Source organism: Bubalus bubalis, chromosome 9 (genome assembly GCF_019923935.1).
Source record: "Bubalus bubalis isolate 160015118507 breed Murrah chromosome 9, NDDB_SH_1, whole genome shotgun sequence".
Lineage (NCBI taxonomy): Eukaryota > Metazoa > Chordata > Mammalia > Artiodactyla > Bovidae > Bubalus > Bubalus bubalis.
Genome location: NC_059165.1, coordinates 59,090,482 through 59,102,929, shown reverse-complemented (window position 1 = coordinate 59,102,929; position 12,448 = coordinate 59,090,482). Strand labels below are relative to the sequence as shown.

The window sequence follows — 12,448 nt, the reverse complement described above, 5'->3', positions numbered from 1 at the left end:
CTTAAGCAAAACAATTAAACTTTAAGGAGAAATAGAGAAATCTATAACCAGAATGGGAAATTTTAACATACTTTGTTCAGAAACAGAATAAGGAGACAAAAAAAAAAAAAAAAAAAAAAAAAAAAAAACCAAACCCACAACAATGAGGATACAGAGAATTTGAATAAGGGGGTTAATGAGCATGTATGTGTGTGCATATAAAACCACCCAGTAATTGCAGAATGAAAAATCTTTAAAATACACATGAGCATGTGGTACATGTAAGAAAATTAAGTGTAATCTGGATCATAAAAGAAATCTCAATGAATCCATGACAAATTTTCATGCATGCATGCTTAGTTCCTCAGTCGTGTCTGACAGCATGTCAGGCTGTGAATGGTTGATTTTTGTAAATGTTCATGAATGTCTGTGTTTATGAAAGGGGTAATATTATAAAATTGCCTGTAAAAGTACTCTGTATATGTCTATTAAGTCTTTTGCCAGTTGTGTTGTTCAAATATTCTGCATTCTTTTTTACTCTTTTTATTTGCTTATTTTATGTGACTGAAAAAGTTATGTTATATTGTAAATGAACTGTTTATTTCTTCTTGGATTTTTGTCACATTTTTACTTCATATATTTTGAGGCTTTTTATTTTATTTAGATACTTAACCCAATTTAGATTTGTAATATTTTCCTGTTAAGTGGAAACTTCTAACATTATGAAATAACTTTATCTCTACTTCTGTTGGTGATGAACTGTTTTAGTTTTTGTTTGCCCATGATGTCATTCTTGATAGATATTTTTCCTTGGGTATGGAATTCTAGGTAAGCATCTCCTTCACTTTGGCACATTAAATTTATCACCTACTTTTTGGGTTTCACTGTTGTCTTATTGTGCTCTTTTGTGAGTAATTTCTTATTATTTTTCTTTCAATTTTGCTAATTTTGTCTTCTTTTGTGCCTAATATTCTACTAGAAGTGTCCCTTGAGTTTTATTTTTAGTTATTCTGTTTTTCATTTAAAAATTCTAATATTATTGTTCATATCTACTGGGTTATTTTAAATTTATTTTACTTCTCTGAAAAGATTTTCAAACTTGCTTTTTATTTCTTTAAATATATTAAATCTCTGATATTTCTACAGTCTGCAGTCTGAAAGTATGTTTCTGCTGAGTGCTGCATCAACTAGTTTTTTATCACAGCTCCATATTTCCATGTGTTGCAGATTTCCCCTGACTTCTGATGGTCATTACCCTGAAAATAATATTTCTCAGGATATCCTGAGATCTTGTATGAAAGTACCTTCAGGATAGATTTTTATTTACATCTGAGGGGCTTCCCAGGTGGCTCAGGCGTTAAGAATCTGTCTGCAATGCAGGAAATGCAGGAGATACTGGTTCAATCCCTGGGTCAGGAAGATCTCCTGGGGAAGAGTATGGCAATCCACTCCAGTATTGTTGCCTGGAGAATCCTATGGATAGAGGAGCCTGGCAGGCTACAGTCCATGGGGTCACAGAGAGTCAGACACTACTGAAGTGACTAAACACACACATGCCAGTGTCTGAATGCTACTAGTTGTATGCTACCTTAAGTTCAAGATTTGAGGATCTTTGGAGGCTTAGGCTCTATGTATACCCAGCTGAAAATCTACAGGATATCCAGTATCCAACCACAACTTTATAAGATTTTTTTTCCTTTCCTGTTTTCCTTCTGTTTTGGTTGGCTCCAAGTGAAATTTCCCAGCAGTGGATAGGTTTAGTTTTGTTACACCATCTCCAGGAGGGTATGGTCCTTGGGTTCCAGATTACTGTAGGTTGGAGATCCTATAAGATTCCTCTTCTTATGTACTTTCTGGTCCTTAATTTCTGTCTTCCTTATCCTACAAATTATCTGGATTTATAACCAAGTTTATGTTGGCAGATGCTTTCAAAACAAAAAGCAAATTCAAAATTCTGCTCGCCTCTCTGGGTTTAGGTTTCCTCCAGACTTTGTCTTAGCAGTTCTCGCTATCTTATCGGATTTTCAGTGCTTTTAAGATAATTGTTTTAATATTTTATCTAGAATATTTCCTTGCTTTCAGTAAGATGGCTGCTCTGAATAATTTAAGCTTCCATTACCCGAGATTCCATAGTATACAATTTTATCACCAGCATATTAGCATCTAAGTAGTATTGAAATGTTTTATGCTGCTGCTACTGCTAAGTCGCTTCAGTCGTGTCCGACTCTGTGCGACCCTGTAGACGGCAGCCCACCAGGCTCCCCCGTCCCTGGGATTCTCCAGGCAAGAACACTGGAGTGGGTTGCCATTGGGGGATTTAAATCTTTTATTACTATTTTGGGCTTCCCAGGTGGCGCTAGTGGTAAAGAACCAGCAATTACTGATTTGGGGGAAAAAAGTAATTTGTACATTAGATCTACTATGAACCAAGAGAGCACATGCTTTCACTTAAAACATTCAGACAATAACCTATTGTCTGAAAAAGAACACACACACACACACACACACACACATTACATCTATGTAACTGAATCACTGTGCTGTATACCTGACACTAACATGACATTGTAAATCAACCATATTTCAATAAAAAGCAAATAAAGACATTCAGATAATAAAATTTTATTAAAGGTGGTACTTGTGACTTTGCTTGACATACAATTTCCATATTTCTTTATTCTAGTCACTCCATCTGACATACTTTTTAAAGCATGAGACATTCAAAATGTAGAGACAGATAAGATATAATCCATAATAGTGAAAGATATGTCAACAATAAACAGGTAAACCATCAATTATAATATAAACAGATTAGAGCTACAATGAAACAAATATATGCTACCCTGGAATGCAGAGGGAAAGCAACTAACTTAGTATGTTGTTTGGTTGAGGGTGGGGACATGTAGAGAGAGCTTCCCATGTAAGATATCTTTATAGTAGAGGATTAATGGATGATTGGAAGAAAAGTTATGACCAATCTAGATAGCATATTCAAAAGCAGAGACATTACTTTGCCAACAAAGGTCCATCTAGTCAAGGCTATGGTTTTTCCAGTGGTCATGTATGGATGTGAGAGTTGGACTGTGAAGAAGGCTGAGTGCCGAAGAATTGATGCTTTTGAACTGTGGTGTTGGGGAAGACTCTTGAGAGTCCCTTGGACTGCAAGGAGATCCAACCAGTCCATTCTGAAGGAGATCAGCCCTGGGTGTTCTTTGGAAGGAATGATGCTAAAGCTGAAACTCCAGTACTTTGGCCACCTCATGCGAAGAGTTGACTCATTGGAAAAGCCTCTGATGCTGGGAAGGATTGGGGGCAGGAGGAGAAGGGGACAACAGAGGATGAGATGGCTGGATGGCATCACTGACTCGATGGACATGAGTCTGGGTGAACTCTGGGAGTTGGTGATGGACAGGGAGGCCTGGCGTGCTGCGATTCATGGGGTCACAAAGAGTCAGACACGATTGAGTGACTGAACTGAACTGAACTGAAATGGATGATTTGGGAAGCAAGGAGGTAGATTGGTGAACGAGTATTTCAGGCAGAGCAAAACCCGTAAAGCCCTAGAGAATGAGAAAGCATAAGAGAAACTGAAAATACTTTGATTTGGTCAGAATATACTGTATATGTGTAAGCAAAGAAGAAGTTGAGGCTAGAAAAATAAATAAGAATCAGGTAAGATTCTTCAATGTTTAGAATATCAGATTTTACCATTAAGAAATATGTAGCTGATAAGGTTAAGAAAAAGGTTTAAAAATAACTTTTCCATTAAATAGTACTACATGATCATTGAGATGTTTTATAAAAAGAAATTACCTGTAGTTCCAAAACCTAAGTACAGTCACAATTATATGTTTACAGCTCTTTTAAAAAAAACATGTTCCATGTGTATTTTTAAAAATAGTTGAAATAATATATAAATAATTTATATATTATAGAATATAGTAAAATGTAGGAAAGTATAGGCATTTTTAAATGATTACATTTTTATTGAGATATAGTTGATATATAATAATGTATGTTTCAGATGAATAACATAGCAATTCACAGTTTTTAAATGTTGTATTCCATTTATAGTTATTGTAAAATATTTGCTCTATTCTCTGTGTTGTAGAACATATCCTTGTAGCTTATCTGTTTTATATAGTTTGTAGCCCTTAATCCCCTACCCATATCTTACCCCTCTCCTCTTCTCTCTTCCCACTGGTAACCACTAGTTTGTTCTCTATGAATCTGTTTCTTTTTTGTTATAGAGGTCAACATTTTAGATGACTGTATGATAGTTCATCACAGATAATTTTCCTATGCTGAACATTTGATTCTAGTGTTTATTATAAATGTCACTGCTGTGAACAAGTTTGTACATGGATCTTTGCTTGATTTTCAGATAAATTCCTTAGGAAGATGCATAGAAGACATCCTGCTATTAGCTTGAAAGTTGACATTTTTTGTGTTTTTTAAACTTTAAAAATTCTTTTCATTATCATTTTGGTGGTTATCTTAGGTGTTACAACATAATCCTTGACTTCTCAAAGTCTAATTACTAATTAGTACTTTTAGCTCTTTTTGCTGGATCTATTTCTGTAATAGTTGTGGGTCATGAATTATTCTTACTCAGACATATTATTTTTTGTCCCTATTTCTAGCCACATTTGGGACTATTTTGGAAAATACTGTTCAGTCATGTCCAATAATAATTGCAAGTTAATTAATTAGCTGAGCCAGATTTTGTCTAGTCCCTGGATCAGTAACTAGAAATAACACAGACACCCAGGATGTAAACAACATAACTGTTAATAGTTTCCCATTCCTGCTCTTTTGACTTGAAAAATGTCATGTAATAGATAAAAGGTTTTACATTTGGCTTCTTCTCTTAGAAAGCAGGGCATATTCTATATCTCCATCAAAACCTTTAAAAGATATCTTCTTTAGATTAATGACAGTAGCCTGAGCAAGACTGTTAATTGTTAATGTGTGTAAGACTAAATGTTCCTCCCAAGCACCTGTCCTCTACCACCAAGGATTATGATTATAATCTCAGAAGATTATAGTCCTGTATTTGGATTTATTCTGAATCACAATTGATGACTTGTAATGCCTTTCAACTTTCATTCAACTGAAAATCAAATATGTCTGAATTATCATGGCACTCTTTTCACCTCTGTGGAAAGCAAAGAACCTTATAATTTTGAGGACATAGCACTAGTGTTTGCCTCTTTTATGGTGTCTTTCATAATCTATGACCCTTGGGCTCGGAAACATTTTGTTCATATATGAGATTTTATCACCAAGTAAGAAGATTTACATAAGTCTTTATAGTAAGTGAGGAGTTGATAGTAGTTCATGTTAATATTTGTAGCTATGATATTCTACCTATTTAGATGAACAGAGGAATAAATTGTGAAAATTCAATCTATAGTTTACGTATATATCAGCTGCCATCTGCCTCACTTAATTTGCCTCTCCTCTGAAACCCACTATTTATTCCTTCTGTGATTCATTTGTAAATTAATATTTTATCTATAGTTCTCTTGAAATGCTTGATTGAAGGTTGTGCCCTAGAATGGTTTGATGGAATTTACTTTAAGAGCTTTTTTTTGGTCCATGTGATGGCTGAATATTCTCCTGTTTAACAGCTTATTTGAGGGTTTTTGGAAATACAAGACCAGGAGAAACTTAAATCACATTTTTGTGTTTGAAAATTTTATTTTCTCCTTATAACATAAATAAACTTTGTTTTACAGCTAAAATAATATTAAAAATATTACACAAAAACGTTAAAATCACCAGGATCCCCCAAGATATTAATCTAAATTTAGACAAGCAGTTAATTATATGTGGGTTCTTTACCACTAGTGCCACCTGGGAAGCCCTTAAGGAAAGGGAATAATTCCTTTTTTTCTTTAAAGGTTGTTATCAAGTACTTCTGGGCTTCCCTAGTAGCTCAGTTGGTAAAGAATCTGCCTGCAATGTGGGAGGCCTGGGTTCGATCCCTGGGTTGGGAAGATCCCCTGGAGAAGGGATAGTGCCCATTCCAGTATTCCAGATAATTTGGTCAGGATTAAAACATAAGGCCAGCTTCCACACTTGTGTAAGAACCTTAAAATTTTATAATGATATTTTATGGCTTTATTTTTTATCAACTTATTATAGTTATCTTAATAACAATGTATAGTTATAATGTATAGTATAGATATAGCTATATCTTAATAGACTATATCCATTTAAAGTATTTGATTCAGTGAGTTTTGTTCTGAAAAACTGAGGTTTATTATATGCAATATTATATAATTTTCAGGTGTACAACATAGTGATTTACAATTTTTAAAGGATTTGTTCCATTTATAATTATTATAAAATATTGGCTCTATTTCCTGTGTTGTACTGTATATCCTTGTAGCTTATTTGTTTTATACAAAAGAATTTCTCCCTCTTAATCACCTGTCCCTACTTTGCCCTTCCCTCCTCCCCTCTCCCCAGTGCTAACCAGCAATTTGTTCTCTACATCTGTGAGCCTGTTTTTTTTTTTATTATTATAGTCACTAGTTTATTTTTTAGATTCCCTGATTCAATGCATTTTAGTGATTGTGTGCATTCTTGAAATTACTACTAACCTAAAGGTATAGAATATTTTCACCACTCCCAAAAGTGTTCTCTGGTTCTTTTGCAGTTATTTCTCTCTCCAACTCAGGCCTCCAAGAACCACTGATCTGCTTTCAGTTACTATAAATTGATTGCATTTTCTAGAATAATATATAAATGGAATTGTTCAGGAAGAAGTTTTTGTATCTACCTTCTTTGGCTCAGCATAATGATTTTGAGATTCATTCATATTGCTGGGTATTTTCAGTAGTTCATTCCTTTTCATCATTGAGTAGTATACCGTTGTATGTATATATCACATTTTTATTGCCTAGTCACCTGTAAATGGATGTTTTTTCTAATTTTTAGCTATTAAGAAAAAGACTTCTGTGTAGATTGGTTATGTTCTATGGTAGGTGTATATTTTAAGAAACCGACACATTGTTTGTCAAAGTGTGCACCATTTCACATGTTCACTAGCAACCATATGGGGGTTCCAGTTGCCCCACATCTTCACAAACGTTTGGCAGTCTTTTTAAAAAAGGTCCTTTATCATAACCATTCTAATGAGTATGACCCATTATTCAATTGTGGTTTTAATTAGCATTTCCCTAATGATTTTGTGCATTTTAAAAAATGTGCATCCACTTGTATGTCTTCTCCTATGGAGTATGTTAAAATTATTTCCCCCCTTTTTTATTGGTTTGTGTGCCTCATTATTACTGAATTGTAAAAATCTATATACAAGTCCTATATCAGATATATGTATTGCAGATACTCTCTCCCGTTTACCCATTCATTTTCTTAATAGTGTCCTCTGAAGACCAAAGTTTTAAATTTTGACGAGGGTGAACTATTTTTTGTTTTATGATTTATGTCTTCTATGGTCTCCTTAGGAAACTTTTGCTTATTCCAAGTTGACAAAGAATTTTCTCTGTGTTTTCTTCTAGAAGCTTTTAGATTTAGTTCTGTGAGCCATTCAAGCTAATTTCTGTGGATGGTATGAGGTAATGTAGATTTATTTTTCTCCATTCAAAGGCCATTTATTGAAAAGACCTACTCTTTTCAGTTATCATGGCATGTTTATCAAAAATCAATGGACCATATTTTGCTGACCTTATTCTGGACTCTGTTTCATCCCTTTGATCTGTATGTTTTTTCTTTCACCAGTAGTAAATTGTTTTGATATTGTAATTTTCTAAGTTTGGAAATGAGCTGTATAATATTCCTTAGGATTTTCTAATTGTATCATCTGGAAATAGAGACTCTTCTTTCTTCCAGGATTACATTAATATTTTTCTTTGTTACTTAATAGCAATGGCTAGGACCTATAGTCTTGGAGAAGGCAATGGCAACCCACTCCAGTACTCTTGCCTGGAAAATCCCATGGATGGAGGAGCCTGGTAGGCTGCAGTCCATGAGGTCACTAAGAGTTGGACACGACTGAGCGACTTCACTTTCACTTTTTACTTTCATGCATTGGAGAAGGAAATGGCACCCCACTCCAGTGTTCTTGCTTGGAGAATCCCAGGGATGGGGGACCCTGGTGGGCTGCTGTCTATGGGGTCACACAGAGTCGGACACGACTGAAGCGACTTAGCAGCAGCAGCAGCACCAGGACCTATAGTACAGTAGTGAATAGAAGTGATAAGAGTAGGCATCCTTGCTTTATTTCCAACTTTAGGGCATAAGTATTCAATATTTCACCATTAAGTATTATGGAAGTCATAGACTTTTTATAAATGCTTTATCAAATTGAGGAAATTCCTCCCTCTGGATTGTTCAGAATTTTTTTTTTAAACTTTACATAATTGTATTAGTTTTGCCAAATATCAAAATGAATCTGCCACAGGTATACATGTGTTCCCCATCCTGAACCCTCCTCCCTCCTCCCTCCCCATTCCATCCCTCTGGGTCGTCCCAGTGCACCAGCTACTTTCTTAACACATCATTGTTGACACTTGGAAAGAAGGACTTTTTTGTGATTTGAAAATCCTCTTTATTTTTCAACTCCTGCTAGCTTAAGGAGCACTAAACCTACATATCCTAGGAGGCATATCTGTCTAGTATATCCTATGTATACACTGATTTATGAACCAATAAATGTTTCATATACAGTTGAGATTTCAAATGAGCTTATGATAATTGGATCAGAGGAATAGTAGTCTAGCTTGAGAGTATAGCAGAAAACCAATCATGGGAGGCTATGATGAAATTTTAATTATAAAGGATATTGAATATTTTAGGGTGACAGTTCTGTTATAATAGATGTAACATTGAACTCGAAAGGGAGAAAGTGAGATTTTTTCCCCCCTGCTGCTGCTAAGTCACTTCAGTTGTGTCCGACTCTGCGCAACCCCATAGACAGCAGTCCACCAGGCTCCCCTGTCCCTGGGATTCTCCAGGCAAGAACACTGGAGTGGGTTGCCATTTCCTTCTCCAATGCATGAAAGTGAAGAGTGAAAGTGAAGTCGCTTAGTCGTATCCAACTCTTAGCGACCCCATGGACTGCAGCCTACCAGGCTCCTCCGTCCATGGAATTTTCCAGGTAAGAGTACTGGAGTGGGGTGCCATTGATCTGCTTGAAACCAACTCTTATTTCTAGTAAATTATCAAACCATTCTGTGCTTCAGTTTTATATCTTCATTAAAGTTACCACCTTATTGTCTTTGGTTTACTGAGTTTATTGAAAAATTCCCCAATAGATTTAGATAAAGAAAAAGTCTCAAGTTAAAGTATTAACTAATTGGAAAGTTTGGTATGCATGTGTGTATACATATTTTTCTACTCAGGGCTGGAAGGCTAAAGTAGGCATTAACCCACTTCAAGTTGTATATGTATAAATTAAATGATATTAAGATCTTTTTTTTTAATGTAGAAAAGCAATGTATTCCATTATAAGCACTTACACAGTTAGTCATGGAGAGTAACAGGCCTGCTGTGAAACAGGTCACCCAAAATTGAGATGGTATCAAACTAGTGGTCAAGGACTGACTCCTTAAAAAAAAAAGCAACTCTTATCCAGGATTAATTTAATTTTAAAAACAAATACAAGCTATTGAATCACTCTTTTCAACTTAACTGGACAGTCTACCTGTGGTATAACTGTCAGGTAAAAACATGGTTTTAACAACCATGTTGTAAAGAGGAATACCTTTACAACTTGGTATTCCCAAGTTTTTTTAAAAAACCATTTCACAGAAAGTAAAGAAATAATATTAAAACAGCTCAAGAAATACACTAACAAGCAAAAATATATGGGGAAGGAGGAACACATTGTTTTGACTTAACTAAAGAAACTGAGAGGGGACTGGTCTATGTAAGAAAATGTGCATCCTGGAAAGTTCGGCATGTAGGAATTTGTATGACTTGAATCTCCTCTATTTCCTGAATAAAAACAACATCTTGTAGTATTTATACTTCATGGCTCAGACACCTACCTCACTTGGCTCTATTTCTTACTCACTTTAGCCTTTACTTAAATGAGTCTGAAAAACTTGGGGGTATAGCATAAGAAGAAAAATAACCACACACAATACTCCTCCTTTTTTGTGGCTACTTTTAGACCTCTGTTACTAGAAAATTCCTAAAGAAAATTTAAGTATAAGTCTGTGGCTCTGCTGAATCAAGAAGCCACCAGTTAATATTTAGAAAACACCTTCTGTTTGGACTAATAACATTGTTGATGGAATTTATTATAGAGGGATAACCAAACAAAGTCTGTGTCTCAAAACCAGTGTTAAATCAATCTCAGAGTTGAGAGAAAGAACAGGGGAGTCCAAAAAGTGCAGACATGATCTAAGATCCTTGTCCTTCTGGAGCCACACTTTCTTCAGGGTCTTCATCATTATAAATGTTCTCTGCCATTTGCCACACTTGCATGATATTGTCTTCTGATACAGAACAAATCACCCAAGGTTCGTTGGGATTCCAGGAGAAATCAGATATCTTGGCAGTGTGACCACCATGAATAAACAACAACTCTGGTGGCCCATCTTCTGCATCTTCTGGGGATTGTCCCTCTCTAATTTTGCTTAAATCCCAGACATGCAGTCTACGATCAGTACCACTGTAAGCCAAAATAGTCTCATTGTGAGGCGACCACTGAACCTGGAATATTTCATCCTTATGTGATTCAAAGGAATGCAACTTAAGTTTCAGACTTCTCAGATCCCACAGAGCAACAGTCTTGTCAGCTGATCCTGTGGCAAGAATGAACTCACTATAAGGATTGAAAGAAAGGCAGTTCACTTCAGCAGTGTGAGCATCAACTGAGTGGCTTGGCTTGGAAGTATTGTTAGAACGAGTATCCCAGATATTGAGTTTCTGATCATTAGCACTGACCCAAAGAGGACTCATGGAGCAGATGCCAGGAGACATCCTCTACTACTGCCGTGTGCCCTGTGAAGATGGTCTTCACATCCACAACTTTCCCTTTCTTTGGGACAGCACTGATGTCCCACAGGCAGACAGTGTGATCATCTGAAACACTCAGTAGGTGCCCACTGAGATTTGGGTTCCAAGAAAGCCTGTAGCCTTCCTTCTGATGTCCACAGAGATGCAAGTCTGGGTTGCACTCTCCAGAAGGGTCTGGTTTAGAAGGATGTTTTGTATAGCCAAAACCAAGAACATCACTGGATGGAGTTTTTGTTGCAATGATGCAAGGGTTCTGGGGTATATAGCGTGCCCTGTTTACCTCTCCTTCAAGGTTGATCTTGATTTCTAACACAATTTTTCCACTAACTGAGCCAAAACCCCCAAATTCTCCTTTTTCACTGTTGTAGTGTGAAGCATCAAACTGAGCATTATGGTTAGCAAGCTGCATGCTGGCTATCACAAGGTGGTTTTGTTCATCTGACGTGTGTGTGTCTCCAGGACAAGTCGATGAATACTGAAATCTTTCCCTTCTGGTCTGGTTACATCTGGAAGCCACTGTGCAGTTAGGCTAGGCCACTCCAGAGCATGGTTCATCACCAAATTGTAAAGAAAAGGAGTGTTCTTTTTCCATATTTTGTATTCTTCATTGATCACACATTCTTCTACTGCGTCATCAAAGGCTGCTTCCTTGTCGGCCATGGAGGTTAGGCAAGCCGGTGGGGATCCTGTGATTTTAAGATCTTTGAGACCATTAGATCAGAGATGCTAAATAAACAGAACCAGTACTAGATTTTTCTTCTCAGTACTAGATTTTTCTCCTCAATTCCATCAGTCAAGAATGTAAAAAGAGAATGCAGAAACTTGGAGTTTTGCTCTTTTCACTCATCCCTCCTTTCTCCTCAGGTTATTTTGATAATTTTATGAGACTTCTATCCCTATGCTGTGCCCTCTTTTTTTCTGGCTAATAATCATTGAAAATGCATAAAATGGAAATTTTACATGCTTTATCTCAATAAATGCCTAGCAGAAACTGTTGGTAGTAAGTACTGTTTTCCCTTATTTTACTAAGCTGAGATCTACAGAGAGAGAGAGAGAGAGCATGCGAAAACCTTTCCCAAGGACACATAATAAACAATGGAGCCAGATCTTGAATCTTAAGAGTCTGGTTTTACATTAAGCAGAATTATTATAAGAGGACCCTCCCTAGGTGCATGACCTAAGCATATGATGTGATTAAAAACCTTCAAGTGAAGTTGGGTCTATAATTGCTAGTGAAATTTAATCCTAGAATCTTACCACCTAAAAGATCCATTGTAAAAAGTTCTGAGGATACCACAAAAATGAAGAATCTATAAGTCTCTTGGAACTCTGAGAGGTTTCTAACTTTGATAAAAGTTTTAGATAACAGTAATTGCTCATCAAAATACCTTAAAGATCTTTTCATATCACAGGATACATCTTAAATTGGCTAATTTAGAGAATTTATATTTTACCCACCTTATAATGTACACAT

General features: G+C 36.0%; 1 protein-coding gene and 2 pseudogenes across 5 annotated transcripts in view; 2 read left to right on the top strand and 1 right to left on the bottom strand.

The window, feature by feature from the left end:
- Positions 1–12,448, top strand: part of LOC102413394 (protocadherin alpha-C2) — a 195,043-nt gene that overhangs the window by 124,098 nt on the left and 58,497 nt on the right. The gene's annotated exons all lie outside the window — the stretch shown is intronic.
- LOC123466159 overlaps positions 1–12,448 on the top strand; it is a 120,221-nt pseudogene that overhangs the window by 82,897 nt on the left and 24,876 nt on the right.
- Positions 10,280–11,649, bottom strand: LOC112586895 (annotated as a pseudogene).